Raw genomic sequence first — 13,797 nt, forward strand, 5'->3', positions numbered from 1 at the left:
TTTAAGAGAGAACAGATTATCTATTAGTTTTTCATGAATTTTTGTAAAATGATTTTGTATACAAAGAATATGAATGAACAGTTTCCAAATTACATATTAACTAATAACACATCTTAAGTACCTCCGTAGTAAATTAGAAAAATCAAGAAAAAAAAGTTTACTGAAGTGCTTGAGATGTCTACAGTGATAGTACACCAATGCTACATAATACTTCTTACTTTAGATTGTTTTTCTTCACCCCTTTAAATGCTTCAGATGCTAAGAAATTTGGTGAGGATATACAACTACTGACAGAAATATAATATGAGTGCTCTGGACAGTATAAGTAAACATGCTATGCAAAAAATGTTCATTTAAATGTCAAGTGAGTTGAGTCAATTCCAATAACAATAACATGAGATCAGTGTTCATTTACTAGAGAGGAGAGCCATCAAAGGTCCTGGGATGCTTCTTTTAGTGTCAGGAAGAAACCCTCTGCTTTACCAACATGGAGAGCTAGTTTCTCTGATACTTCATAATAGCTTTATTTATCTTCTCTCCCATCTTAGGCTTGCTAATGCTAGTGCTTAGGTTTGGCATAATTGGCTTTCATCCTCACTGGCGAATGATATGGCCTATAAAGGGAGAAAGGGGTAGAAAATTTCAAAGGAGTGGGATGTAAAATATATTTACTCCCACCCAAGATTTTTTAATTTTTAAAAAAATTCACAATTTTAGAATTCTAACAGCATTTGGGATAGATTATTTATACAGTACTTCTGAGGTTTTATCCCCTTAAGATTATTTCTAAAAATAAGTAAAAGAAAAATCATGTAAAAGTATCTATATTGTAAGGATGATTACATTTCAAATGCAAAAGAGAGAAGCATTTTCACCCTAAAAAGGATTTTCATTTTTGGAAAAAGTATGATCTTTCTTTTTTAAAAAAGAAAAGATTTATTTATTTATCCCACCTACCCACCCCACTCCCCAGTTGTCTGCTTTCTGTGTCCATTCACTGTGCGTTCTTCTGTGCCTGCTTGTCTTCTCTTTAAGAGGCACCAGGAACCAATCCTGGAACCTTCCAGAATGAGAGAAGCACTCAATCTCTTGTGCCACCTCAGTTCCCTGGTCTGCTGCATCTCTTAACGTCTCTCCTCTGTGTCTCTTTTTGTTGCATCATCTTGCTGCACGGGCCAGCACTCCAATTGGGCCAGCACTCCACGTGGGCCAGTTCACCGCTCAGGCCAGCTCACCACACAGGCCAGCTTGCCTTTACCAGGAGGCCCCGGGAAATGAACCCTGGACCTCCCATATGGCAGACGGGAGCCCAATCACTTGAGCCACACCCACTTCCCAGTATGATCTTTTTTGTTTGTAGGGGCTTTTTTCTCTTATTGACTTCTCATCAAGAGGTTAGTGGATAATTTCTGTTCCTCTGATAACTGGAAGTAACATGAACTGACCTGAGTTTAAATTCCAGCTATGAGTCTTAGCCTATGACATATCAGTCCCTGCCTCAATAAGCTATTGCCAGGTTTAAAAGGAACACTGTGCATAAAGTAGATTCACTAGCAGATAAAAGATGCTTAATAAGTATTCTTTATCTCTCCTCCTGATAACTTCTCAGAGAAATGAAAGAAACTGGACACTGGCCATGGTATCCACTGGTTCTGAAGTGGAAATAAGGAAAAATAAGGAGCTTATTGCTGGACTTACTGAAATGGCTCAGAACATAAAGGTGCTGAAGCTTCAAAACAAAAAAATTGGAATATACCTCTTTTTGGACCTCTGAACCTAAGAGTCAAAAGAGCCCCTCTCCCCAAAAAACAACTTAAGTGAAAAAAGAAAAATCAAGATGATTTCCCAAAGCAAGATAGAAATAACACATTTTTAGAATTCTAAATCAATAGTCTCTCTGTATTTGTGAAGGGCACTGAATAAAATATAAACCTCTCACTACCATGAAGATAAGTTACTCTCTCCCTTGGTGTCAGACTTCTGGAAATTTAACAATTCTATATGCATAAATTGATGTTAACACCATGGAAGTTACCATATATTTAAATCTTTTTTTTTTTAGATTTTTAAAATTTATTTCTCTCTCCTTCCCCCCCACCCCAGTTGTCTGTTCTCTGTGTCCTTTTGCTGCGTGTTCTTCTTTGTCCACTTCTGTTTTTGTCAGTGGCATGGGAATCTGTGTCTCTTTTTGTTGCATCATCTTGCTGTATCAGTTCTCTGTGTGGTGCGGCACCATTCTTGGGCAGGCTGCACTTTCTTTCACGCTGGGCAGCTCTCCTTCTGGGGCGCACTCCTTGCACATGGGGCTCCCCTACGCAGGGGACACCTGCGTGGCACGGCACTCCTTGCACGCATCAGCACTGCGCGTGGGCCAGCTCCACATGGGTCAAGGAGGCCCAGGGTTTGAACCGCGGACCTCCCATGTGGTAGACCGACGCCCTATCCGTTGGGCCAAGTCCACTTCCCTTTAAGTCTTTCATACAACTGCAAAGGTCAACTCTTTTTTCTTCTACCTACAAGAATTTTTATTGTTTCAAAAAAAGAAAATAACCCCCCTGGCACCTATCAGAAGCGTATCAGTGATAGGAAAAATTTTAAATTTAAATAAAGATTTTTTCTCTTAAATCTCTTTCCTCAGCTTAATCCTGCTAAGAAATAACCCTTCCCTGGGAACTCAGCTTTATTTCCATGCAAACATACTCTGATGCCAAAATACCTTGTATAATTCAGTACAAATAGCTAGTCAGAGAAGAAGTTTCGCTTTCTTTTAAGTTCATGATCATCTGCAATACTTTAAAAAATTAAAAAGCAATAGAGTGTTTAAATATTACATGCTATTTGCCTAGCATTCCAAGTTTTTCCACTTTAGGAGTATAAATGAGTTTAATATTGGCATGTCTCTCCTTGTTCCTTAGATTTTCACTTAGAGCCCAAGTTTAGTATATTATTATTATTATTATTATTTTTAAGTTTAGTATATTAATACCATACTTTGGTATCACCAACCAGAGAAGAGAACTACCTTTCATTGCACTAATACTTCTATATACATTATTTCATTTCATGCTTATATATTTTATCTCCCCTTGCCACCACATCCCTTGGTTTTTTTATTAAAGAGACTGAGATGCAGGGAGGTTATGTATCATGCTGGTGGCCAAGATCTAGTACAAGTCTTTTCTTTCCATACCACATACCCTCTTGGGTAAAGATAAAAATAAGACCGGACCTAAACTCCCAAACTCAGAACGTATGGGATGAAACCCTCAAAGCAAGAAGAGAATTGTTCTGGCTTTTTAGTTTTTTAAAAACCACTTCTTACACCCACATTGCTTTCACTTAGTTGTTGGCAACATTTTGCTTCTTGAAGAAACCACATTATGCAGATTAGCAGTCTGTCAGATGGTGATCAGTAACCACAAGGAGGTGAAATAAGTATTCTGTCGATCAGAAAAGGATTTCTCACTTAAAACCTCAGCAATATATTTCTGGGTATAATATTATAAACTAAGTATCAGAATACTAAATATAACGGAAACCACAGGTCTGTGGAGTGCTGAAACCACATATCTGCCATTTGAGAAATAAACAAGCACTAAACAGCCTGGAAAATGCCAATTCTTCCCATATTTTCCATTTTCACTTTACTGGCCAATATTAGCAACTATGCACTCAGCAATATAACATATTTAGCACTCCTTTATGCAAATAAAACCAAAGAAACAAAATTTACAAGTAGTATAGATTGGTCCCTTGATTCTGTGGCAAAGGCTGTAATAGGGTTAAAAACAAATTCCTCAGTGTTCCCCCAAGCCCAAAGATCTAGTCTTAGGTGAACTCTGATGATTTTTTTGGTTTGTTTGATCCTGGGGAATGCATTTATCAGTCTGACTCAACTGTCCCACTCCAGATTTTGTCTATTTGGCAAATAGACAAAATCTGGGGTCCAGAAAGGATTACATTAGGGCAGGGGTTCTTAAGTTTTTTTGTTCCACGGACCCTTTGCCAGCCAGGTGAAAACCACAGACCCCTTACTAAGTCCCAGCTATACTGTGTATTAATAATATATCACATCCACACCAAAATGTCTGCACCAAAAAGAACAGTGTTTTCTTGAATTTCAACCCAAGCTCATGGATCCCTTGTGAAGGACCCCTGCATTAGGGGAACTTATTATAGAAAACCAGAGCACCTAAACAGGTAAAATTAAGGGAAAAAGAAGCCCCCAAAAAGAGAAAAGAAAAAATGAAAAGGAAGCCAAAAAATGCAAAGGACCAGACCCTGATATACATCATGTGCAGAGAAGATTGTAGAATGACCTGGGGTAAGAGAGGAATGTAAGGAGGCCTGATAGATAATTTTTATATAAAACATAGTCAAAAAGCTCATATGCCTAGACTCTAAAAATTTATCTTCTTATATAACTCATTTGTACTTAGTATACAAACTAGTAAAAGCATAATTAATCTGCATAATCTGTTAGATAAATAAAGTATTGATCTATAGCATTACAGAGATAAGGAGCTAAATACCAATATTGGTATTAGATTTCAGGATTGATACTAACTTAGTTCCAAGTTAATCAGGAGAAATTAGTGTACCTAATGATCACATATTTGGGGTTTTGGGGACTTTTTAAAAAATAGGATTGAGTATATATAATCTTAAATTAAAAAATGTAAAATAATCTTATACAGGGGAGCGGATCTTATCTCAGTGGTTGAGTGCTTGCTTCCCACGTACAAGATCCTGGGTTCAATCCCTGGTAACTCCTAAAAAAAATTCTTATACAGAAAATCTTGTAAATAAACTAATAAATACATTTATAATGGGTAGATGGCTTCAACTATTGGGACAGTTGATAACAGGATCTGTGAAAAATTGTTCGAAGAAAAGTTAGCATTAAGATCAAATGAAGATTTTGAGGCTCCCATCAGAATAAATTATGTCACTGAACACTTTCAAGACACTTCATTCAGGGGAGAAAGCGATTAATAAACTGTAAGCAAAATCATGAAGTAAAAAAAACTGCTTAAGAGAAATAAGACTACCAATATCTTTTTTAACAAACTAACAAAAAACAACCAAACTCTGCCCCCTCTTCTCCTTAAGATCATTCTCCCAAAGGCCTACATAACTTACTTTAGATGAAAATTACAAGTTTAGAATTACTGTAATTACATCTTAACATTCCTAAAATTCACTTATGCATTCTTGCTTTAACTATCCTCTTCCTCATTTATTAGTGAAATCAAAGTTTTAAATGATCATTCACAACTAATGTTATCAACCCCCACATTTGAAATAAGGAACATGATTTTCAAACATTGGGATTAAAGCCAATTCTTTTATTTATCAATATGAATTTTCTATTAAAATGTTGAAAATTCAAAATAAAGCAAAATTTTTATACCATTTATCCCTCAAAAAGTATTCTGTAGCCAATTTTTTTTTAAGATTTATTATTTCTCTCCCCTTCCCCCCCACCCCCGCCCCACTTGTCTGTTCTCTGTGTCTATTTGCTGCGTCTTCTTTGTCTGCTTCTGTTGTTGTCAGTGGCACAGTAATCTGTGTTTCTTTTTGTTGCATCATCTTGTTGTGTCAGCTCTCCGTGTGTGCAGTGCCATTCTTGGGCAGGCTGCACTTTCTTTGGCGCTGGGCGGCTCTCCTTACGGGGCGCGCTCCTTGCACGTGGGGCTCCCCTATGCGGGGGACACCCCTGCATGGCACGGCACTCCTTGCGCGCATCAGCACTGCATGTGGGCCAGCTGCTCACGGGTCAAGGAGGCCCCGGGTTTAAACCCTGGACCTCCCATGTGGTAGTTGGACGCCCTAACCACTGGGCCAAGTCTGCTTCCCTGTAGCCATTTTCTACAAGGCCAAACCCAGAGCATTTCCTTATGAAAACAGATTAAATCTCCAAAATTAAATCCTCTCCTCTGCCCTTTCCAGAGACGAGTTTTACATATTTCCCACATTTGAAACCAAGGCAAGAAAACAAATTTCAAGAAGCCCCTTGTAGCTGTTTGTGTTGCTGTTGTTTTCCAGAACAAATTTAGGTAAAGTTTACAGTGTGATAAGGCAGGAGATGTGTCAATACCTTCTCTCTCAATGAACATGCCATTTCAAAACATAACTGCTCTTTGAAATATGATGTCCTAACAGAACCATCAATCCTGGGCTCATTATATTCTATTTATTTCACTTCATTCTGACTCTGAAAACTATTAACCCATTATGCTATGAATAACTCCATTTCACTCAGAATATTGTTTACCAGAAGAGCCAATTATTTAGACAGCAGTTTTATAGCATATCTAATAATTTCACTTTAGTTAAAAGAAATATTTTATTGGATTATTCCTCTCTAGACCTGTCACCCAAATAAAAAATCAAGTATGTATTGAGTGTCTTTCTCTATGTTAGGAATAGTAATATACAAAGAAGGTAATTATAATTATTTATATAGTAGCTAGACAGCTACTAACTAAGCACTTAATATATACCTAACTGAAGCAGATATTGCTCAAGTGATTGGGCTCCTGTCTACCATATGGGAGGTCCTGGGTTTGGTTCCTGGGGCCTCCTGGTGAAGGTAAGCTGGCCTGTGCAGAGAACTGATGCAACAAGATGACACAACAAAAAAAAAGACACAGAGGAAAGACAATGAGAGACACAACAAACCAGGGAGTTGAGGTGGCTCAAGCAACTGAGTGCCTCTCTCCCACATCAGAAGGTCCCAGGAATGGTTCCCAGTGCTTCCTAAAGAGAAGATGAGAAGAGAAGACAAGCAGACACAGGAGAACACGCAGTGAATGGACACAGAGAGCAGACGGTGCGTGCAAGTGGCGGGGGGTGGGGGGAATAAGTAAAATAAATCTTAAAAAATATATATATACACACACACATACACAGAACTAATACTGAAAAATATTTTTTATAAAACAAAACTAATTCCTTCTGAATTCCCTAAATTCTAAAGTCAAAAAATACCCGGGAAAAAAGAGAGAGCACTGTGCCACATTTCATTCAGCATATAACATTGACAAGAACGTCCAATCAACAACATAAGAAAAAATAAAATAATGTTAATGGTGCTAATAGAGTTAGAACACAGAAGCAAAACCATCAAAACTTAAAAATTATATTCAGAAATGAAACTGTTTACTGCTTAGGTCCTGATAAAAACATATAATATAATGTATAAAGACACATGATGCCTGTAATATTTGGATATTTTTATTATTTTATAAATAATTACTTTTTTATAGTCAGCAATTATCATGAAAGCCAGTTGGAACTGCTTACTTACAATTACTTTTTTTTTTTTTAAGATTTATTTCTTATTTATTTTTCTCCCCTTCCTCCCCCCTCAGTTGTCTGCTCTCTGTGTCCTTTTGCTGTGTGTTCTTCTGTGACTGCTTCTATCCTTATCAGCGGCACCGGGAATCTGTGTCTCTTTTTGTTGCATCTTCTTGTTGTGTCAGTTCTCCGTGTGTGTGGGGCCATTCTTGGGCAGGCTGCACTTTCTTTCGCACTGGGTGGCTCTCCTTACGGGGTGCACTCCTTGTGCGTGGGGCCCCCCTACACAGGGGACACCCCTGCATGGCACCGCACTCCTTGCGCGCATCAGCACCGCAAATGGGTAAGCTCCACAGGGGTCAAGGAGGCCAGGGGTTTGAACCGCGGACCTCCCATGTGGTAGGGAGACACCCTATCCATTGGGGCAAGTTCGCTTCCCACAATTACTTTTAAACCAGTTTTAAATTTAAATCTTTGGTAGAAAGGAATTCCAAAAGCAGAAAAGTAAATGTCTTATCAAGAGAGGTTACTGCATACCAAGAAAAACATTAAACCAATGCTAGGCTAGGAATATGCTTCTGTCTCAATTTCTATTTGTTACAGCAAGCATAAACTAGCATATAAAAGAGAGAAATATAAGAATATAGGTAACACTGAGGATGTTCGTGTAGGATGCACATAATAGGAAGGGGGAGAAATAGACTATGATGGATAAGATGGGCAGCCTCTGATAAAGTTATAGATCACATTAGCATTTCCTTAGCATGCTGAAATGCACATTTAAGTCATTTCCAGAACATATACTATTTTAAAATATCAAAGAAATAATAAAATTACTACACTGAGATATAATCTCACAATTACCTTAATTTAATATTAAGACTACTGCAAATGAATAAATATGCTGTTTTATTTCCCTAAAACATGTACAAGTTTCTACTTAACTCCAAAGGATGGCTAAGCTTGCTTATAAGCAATCTATTCTGACATCAACTTGCCCTGTTCATTTCCATAAGTATAATTCCATCCCTGTCTTTTGGTTCCTCCCTAATTTCTCCCTGATGATAGTTACCAGATTACTCAAGAGATAACATTACATATTTAATCAATACCCAGTGAGTAGCAGAAATTATCAACAAAACTGATACATTATTCAAAGATTCCATATTCATGGTGCTTTCAGTCATGTGCAGAGTGGTAAAAAACTTGAGTTGTCCAATGTGCGTATTTCCAGCTAAGGCTGAACAAGGTAAGGCTGTCTTCTTGCTTCAGCTCTTATTCTGTAAACAAGTATCCTTTCTGTGGTATGGTTAACGCCACTTACTGGGTTTTTTTTTTTCATTTTTATGCTTTTTGCTGCTGATTTCACTGTTTAAAATGGCTCCCAAGTATAGTGCTGAAGTGCTATGTAGAGACCTTTTTTCCATTTTTCTATTTTTTTTAAAAAGATACATATATCACCAAAAAAAGTCACACTGAAAGATATAAGAGGTTCCCATATACCTCATACTCCTCCACCACCGCCGCCGCCCCCCCCCCCGGAGTGTTCTTAAGTGCAAGAATGCTATAACATACCTTATGGAGAATAGATGTTAGATAAACTTCATGCGGGCATGAGTTATAGTGCTGATGGCCCTGAGTTCAGTGTTAGTGAATCAACACCTTATTTAATGAGCTACAATTACCTGACCCCCAACAAGATTTATGATTAAACTTCCTTAAATGTATGCTCAGAGGCTTTCTTAAAATGCTCTAAATTGTTCTGAAGATAATGATACTGTTTCTAGAGGGGATTAAATGGGGACTTTATTAATCAGCCAAAGGGGTGCTGATGCAAAATACCAGAAATCTGCTGGGCATTATAAAGGGTATTTATTTGAGGTAGGAGCTTATAGTTACCAAGCCATAAAGTATAGTTACTTTCCTTACCAAAGTCTATTTCCACATGTTGGAGCAAGATGGCTTCCAACGTCTGTGAGAGTTCAGGCTTCCTGGGTTCCTCTGGGCTCAACGCCTGTTTTCTCCACAAGGACAGCTGTAGACTATAAGGCTCTCTAGGCTTTGCCTCTCTCCATAAGGTCAGCTGTAGACTACTAGGTGAACAGCTCTGTCTCTTTCCCCGGCGCTCCAGCTTAAGACTTCAGCATCAGACTCCAACATCAAAACTCCAACATTAAGAACCCTCAACTCTGTTCTTTGCCTTGCCTTTTATCTGTAAGTTCCCACCCACCAAGAGGTGGAGACTCAACGCCCTAATCATAACTTAGTCATGCCCAGGTTACAGATCAGATTACAAACATAATCCAATATCTATTTTTGGAATTCATAACCATATCAAACTGCTACAGGGACAGTCTTAAAAAGGCTGGTGAAAGAAAGAACATCCTTGGGAACAGTTGTATAAAAATTTAAGGAGGAAACAAAAGATTGAAGGTATCTTTAAGAAGTACACATAAAACAAGGTAAAGGATTGATTGATTGACAAATGTTGTGACCAGATGCTTGCAAGAACGTAATCTTTATTTTCCCTAGGGACAATGGTTCAGTATTCACTAATTTGAGTATTAGCAGAGACTTAACTGGAAACAACTAAACACAAATGAGAATCAATTATATATAATACGTTGGCTATTTTTAAAAATTATACATGAGAAAAATCACTGAAACCAAAAACTGGTTCTTTGAAAAGAAATCAATTCAATTGATACACCTCTAGCTACACTGATGAAGAAGAAAGGGAAAAAAGGGCACAGATTATCACTATCAGAAATGAGAATCTAAAATGGTATTGTGGCAGTTTGAGATTATTTATGAACCCCAAAAAAGAGAAGGATTAAGTCTGTAAACTGATCTGTTCCTCTGGATGTGATACCCTTTGATGGTATTAGACTCAGCTGAGATGACTTTGATTAAATTATGTTAAGATTAGGGCTTTGATTTAGTAGGGTGTAACTCAGGTTAAGTCCACATTTCCTTGATGAGCTGATATAAATAGGCACTCAATCAAGAAGACACAGAAGAAGATCCACAGGAGGGAAGAGAGGGAGCTCCATAGACACGGCAGAGGAGAGAACTTTGATTCTGTGGCCCCAGGAAGAGATAAGCCATTTGCCTGTTAAGTTTGAAAAAGAGCCTGAAAAGAAGGAAGCCCTATACCAGAAGCTGTATATATGAAGCCCTAGAAGAAACAAGCCCTATGCCAGCTTACAGCTGGGATGAGGAAGAACCTGGGACCACGGAGCCACAAGAGGAAGAAGGAAAGAGAGACCAGGCAGAAATCACCCACCATCCTGCTTCAACACATGGCAACAGACTTCGGTGAGAACTAACCTCTTATGGTACCTTGAATTGGACTCTATAGGGCCTTGTAACTGTAAGCTTTTACCCCAAATACCCTTTATTAAGCCAACAGATTTCTGGTACTTTGCATCAGCACCCCTTTGGCTGACTAATGCAAGTATCAACACTCTAAAAAACATTAATTTATTATAAGGTAAATATGCAACTCAGCAATTTCACTCTCATGTATTTAATTAGAAGAAATGAAAACATATGTCCAAAGAAAGACCGGCACACCAATTTTCATAGTTTATTCATAACAGCCCCAAACTGGAAACAACTCAAATGTTCATCCATAAGTAAATGGATAAAGAAATTATAGTACACCCATACAATGCAATATCCATCCAATGGAACACTACTCAACAAAAACTGATAGTTTAAAGAGAAAAAGAATAATTTTGTAATGTAACCAGTATCAACATTATATGCTCTCAGAAGGGATTATCAGTGCTGTGATATTCTTCCTCTAAATGCAGAATGACTAAATCTCTTCATGAGAAAATATCAGACAAACCCAAGCTGTAAACTATTCTTCAAAGCATCTGACCAGTACTCGTCCAAAGTTTCAAAGTTATGAAAGACTTAGGAATTATCACAGATTGGAGGAAACTAAGGAGATATGACAACTAAATGCAATGTGGATCCTGAATTGGATCCTGAGTGGAAAAGGGACACTAGTGGGAAAAACACATTAAAAAATTTTAAGTTGCTTAAAAAGTCGGTATTTCAACAAAGAATACTGTACTAATATTAGTTTCTTCATTTTTATAATTGTACTATGGTCAAGTAAGTTGTTACCATTAGGAAAGTGTAAAGAAGAACTCTATTAATAATTTTTGTAACTCCCCTGTAGTCTAAAATAATTTCAGAATAAAAAGTTTTTTCAAATGTTAGGGGTAAAGAACTAGCAAGATGGCAGCGGAGTAAGGAGCTCCTAGAGTCAGCTCCTGCTACAAGGCAGTTAGTAAAAACCCAGAGCTATCTGGAGCTAGGTGAAGCACCTGTTTGGGGGATCCAGGAGACTGGAGAGCATCCTGCAACATACTTGAAGGAATGGAAAGAGGAGACTGCCCATCTGCTGAGAAGACTTGTAAGTAGAGAGGTCCATGCCACGGAGGCCGGAGCCCATCTTCCACTGGAGGCACAAGCCGCCTTGGAAGCTGTTCCACGGCTGGAATTGAAAACTCCACTTTCCAAAAACAGGGGAGAGAGAGACAGTTGGGCACCAACTTCAGCTACTGATGAGTAAATTCAGCAAGCTAACGTATAATCCTGAGAACAGGTAAAGTTTGAGCATGTCCAGGTCAGAAAGAGGCCAGTAGCCACCATCTTAACTCCACACCTGGCACGAGGGAAAGTGGGGCGGACTGAAAAATCACAGTGCTGGCAGGGACCGGCTTCTTTCCATCAAGATCAGATTGCAGCTCTGGCCTAGGCGCCAACACCACCTCCAGCAAGAAGGAAGCTGTGGGGACCTGCACCAGCCTCTCCGGGAAATTACCGGCCAAGCTGTGGAGGCCGGTGATTGTCCTACTCTGGTGGCAGGGGCCGCCCCAGGAGCTGCTCTGTGGCTGGAATTGGAAGCTCCCTTTCCCAAAAGCATGGGGGGAGGAGGTGGTTGGCTGCCGATTTCGGCTACTGACTGGTGGACTGGGCTGGCTAAGGTACAAGGGAACATTTGGGTGTGAAATCTGCCCAAGTGGAGGGAGGCCAGTGGCTGCCATTTTTACTCCACCCCCAGCCTAGGGGAAGCTACACATTGGATATAAATTATGTGAAGAAGAAAGCCTTGCCTGAATTTGCAATGGGAAGACAGCAGGTAAACAAAAGCTGCTATCAATACATAAATTGCTCTGAGAGAGTGATGTACCAAGGAGATCAAGGTATCAAGGAGAGCACAAAGAAGACAATGTTTCAGAGAAAGCTTCAGAAAGAATAAAGTCCCTTACCAAGAACTTACCCTATGAGGCTATTAAACCCATGCTAGTGATATTTACCTGAAATACTCAAAGCTGTCAAAAAACATTTCTTTAATCTTTTCTTTGTATTTTGTGGCACATTTTTCTGGTGAAAAGTCTTAGTACTTCAAGGGTATGGTTTATTTTTTTAAAAACCAAAGTTATTCACAGCTAAATTTAGCGAATACCAATAGGGGAAACCAGGTGTGAGTATGAAGTCAACAAGGCAATACCACTCCCCAAGAAGAGTAACAATGTTTTGACCCAAACAATGGAATGTTGGGATAATGAATATAACCTCTCAAAGGGACTACTTTAAAGGACTTTGTGACTTTTTGAGTGCTTAAGACCTGGCTTGTTTGTTTGAAAAGGGGAGGAGGGAAACTTAATGATTTGAAATTACCATTATTAATAATGGTAATTTAAATTTATTATATATACCTATATATGTGTGTATTCCTAGTTTGAATCTTTATTCAGTTAAAACCTTAGACAAAGTGCTTAATATCTGTCTCATAGTGTTTGTGGAAATATGAAATGAGATAATTCATGTAAAAGAGATAATCCACGTATTAAATTAGATAATCTATGTAAAGCACCTAGGGCCTGGCATATTATAGGCTCCTAATAAGTGCTAGTAATTACTCTTTACAAACACATGTCATTTTATTGTGCTTCCCTTTATTATGCGTCACAGATTATTATGGTTTGGTTTTGTTTTTTTTACAAATCGAAGGTCTGTGGCAACCCTGCGTCAAGAAAATCTATCAGGACCATTTTTCCAATAGCATGTGCTTACTCTGTGTCTCTGTGTCACATTTTAACTAAAATACGAACATTTTTTTTTAGGCTTAATGCTATTGCACACTTAAGAGACTGCAGTATTGTATAAACAACTTTTAAATGCATTGGGAAACCAAAAAAATTCACGTGACTCACTTTATTGTGATAGTCACTTTATTTGGTAGTTTGGAACTGAACCTGCAGTATCTCTGAAGTATGCCTATACTAAAATATAAGCAAAGTGTATTAGTATCTAGATTGAGTAATCATTAAAATATGATGTTAAGATTACCAAAAAAAGTAAAATGCAATTTTTAAAGGATCTATAGTTTTAGACTAAGATTCAGTGATACTTTCATTAAACAAGAGAGTTCATTTTTTTCATTTTTCTGTGAGAATATACAGTAGTTAT

General features: G+C 38.2%; 1 protein-coding gene across 11 annotated transcripts in view; it reads right to left on the reverse strand.

Moving 5' to 3' along the window:
- The window catches only part of NT5C2 (5'-nucleotidase, cytosolic II), a 129,257-nt gene that overhangs the window by 26,443 nt on the left and 89,017 nt on the right, over window positions 1–13,797 (reverse strand). The gene's annotated exons all lie outside the window — the stretch shown is intronic.

Source organism: Dasypus novemcinctus, chromosome 6 (genome assembly GCF_030445035.2).
Source record: "Dasypus novemcinctus isolate mDasNov1 chromosome 6, mDasNov1.1.hap2, whole genome shotgun sequence".
Lineage (NCBI taxonomy): Eukaryota > Metazoa > Chordata > Mammalia > Cingulata > Dasypodidae > Dasypus > Dasypus novemcinctus.